Consider the following 2,262-nt stretch of genomic DNA (forward strand, 5'->3'; position numbering starts at 1 on the left):
GCACAGACGACCCGAAGCCTCGGAAACAGACCGGACGCAATGAAAGAATCGATGCAGACGTTTCACAAGGAGCCAAAAGAAATAGAGAATAAGCAGGGATGAACAACACAATTACCGAAACTAAAAATACCCTGGAAGGAGCCATCAGCAGGATAACTGAACCAGAAGAATGGATAAGTAAGCTCGAAGACAGAATGGTGGAAATAACTGCTGAAGAGCAGAATAAAGGAAAAAGAATGAAAAGAACTGAGGATAGTCTTAGTGACCTCTGGGACAATATTAAATGCACCAACATTTGAAGGTATAGGGGTCCCAGAATAAGACATATTCAAAAGCAGAGACATTACTTTGCCGACTAAGGTCCGTCTAGTCAAGGCTATGGTTTTACCAGTAGTCATGTATGGATGTGAGAGTTGGACTGTGAAGAAGGCTGAGTGCCGAAGAATTGATGCATTTGAACTGTGGTGTTGCAGAAAACTCTTGAGAGTCCCTTGGACTGCAAGGAGATCCAACCAGTCCATTCTGAAGATCAGCCCTGGGATTTCTTTGGAAGGAGTAATGCTAAAGCTGAAACTCCAGTACTTTGGCCAGCTCATGCGAAGAGTTGACTCATTGGAAAAGACTCTGATGCTGGGAGGGATTGGGGGCAGGAGGAGAAGGGGACGACAGAGGATGAGAAGGCTGGATGGCATCACTGACTCGATGGACGTGAATCTGAGTGAACTCCGGGAGATGGTGATGGACAGGGAGGCCTGGTGTGCTGCGATTCATGGGGTCGCAAAGAGTCGGACACGACTGAGCGACTGAACTGAACTGAGAATAAGACAAAAAGAAAGGATCTGAGAAAATTATTGAAGAGATTATAGTCTAAAACTTCCCTAACATGGTAAAGGAAATGATAAACCCAAAGAGAAACACACCGATATACATACAAATCAAATTAACACAGATTGAACACAAATAAAGAATATTAAAAGCAGCAAGGGAAAACAAACAATTAACATACAAGGAAAAACCCATAGAATTAACCGCTGATCTTTCAGCAGAAACTCTGCAGGCCAGAAGGAATGGCAGGATATATTTAAAGTACTGAAAAGGAAAACTCTACAACCAAGATTATGCTACCTGGCAAGGATCTCATTCAAAACTGATGGAGAAATCAAAAGCTTTACAGACAAGCAAATATTAAGAGTATTTAGCACCGCCAAACCAGCTTTACAACAAATGTTAAACACAAGAGAAGGAAAAGACTTACAGAAACAAACCCAAAACAGTTAAGAAAATGCCAATAGGAAAATATATATCAATAGAAAGAAAAGAAAGAAAGTGAAGTCGCTCAGTCCTGTTCAACTCTTTGCGACCCCGTGGACTGTAGCCCGCCAGGCTCCTCCATCCATGGGATTCTCCAGGCAAGAATACTGGAGTGGGTTGCCATTTCCTTCTCCAGAAAAATATGGAATGCTTCACGAATTTGCGTATCGTCCTTGCGCAGGGGCCATGCTAATCTTCTCTGTATCATTCCAATTTTACTATGCCGAAGCAAGCACAATATATCAATAATTACTTTAAATGTAAATGAATTAAATGCTCTAACCAAAAGACACAGACTAGTTGAACAGATACAAAAATAAGATCCATACATATGCTGTCTACAAGAGACCCGCTTCGGACCTAGAGACACATACAGACCAAAAGGGAGAGAATGAAAAATGGCATTCCGTACAAATGGAAACGGAAAGAAAGCCAGAGTAGCAGTTTTCACAACAGACAAAACGGACCGCAAAATAAAGAATATTACAAGAGATAAGGAAGGACACTACCTAATGAACAAGGGATCAGTCCAAGAAGACAATTGTGCGCCCAACACAGGAGCACTCCAATACACTAAGCATACGCTAACAGGCATAAAGGGGAACTGACAGTGACACAGTAGTAACCCAGGACTCTAACACTCCACGTACACCAACAGACAGATAACCAAAACAGAAAATAGGGAAACACAAACCTTAAACGACACACTAGACCAGACAGACCTAACTGATATCTTCAGGACGCTCCAACCAAATATAGAAGAACATACTTTCTTCTCAAGTGCACAGGGAACATTCTCCAGGACAGACCACATCTTGAGTCACAAATCAAGCCTCAGTAAATTTAAGACCATTGAAATTGTATCAAGCATCCTTTTTGACTACAACTCTCTAAGACGAGATAGCAATTACGGGGGAAAAAAAAGCTGTAAAAAACACAAACATATGAAGA

At 41.6% G+C, this 2,262-nt stretch overlaps 1 pseudogene; it reads right to left on the reverse strand.

Moving 5' to 3' along the window:
• Nucleotides 1-1,447: 1,447 nt before the first annotated feature.
• On the reverse strand, nt 1,448-1,548 carry LOC128069282 (uncharacterized; annotated as a pseudogene).
• Nucleotides 1,549-2,262: the final 714 nt, after the last annotated feature.

Source organism: Budorcas taxicolor, chromosome 25 (assembly GCF_023091745.1).
Source record: "Budorcas taxicolor isolate Tak-1 chromosome 25, Takin1.1, whole genome shotgun sequence".
NCBI lineage: Eukaryota > Metazoa > Chordata > Mammalia > Artiodactyla > Bovidae > Budorcas > Budorcas taxicolor.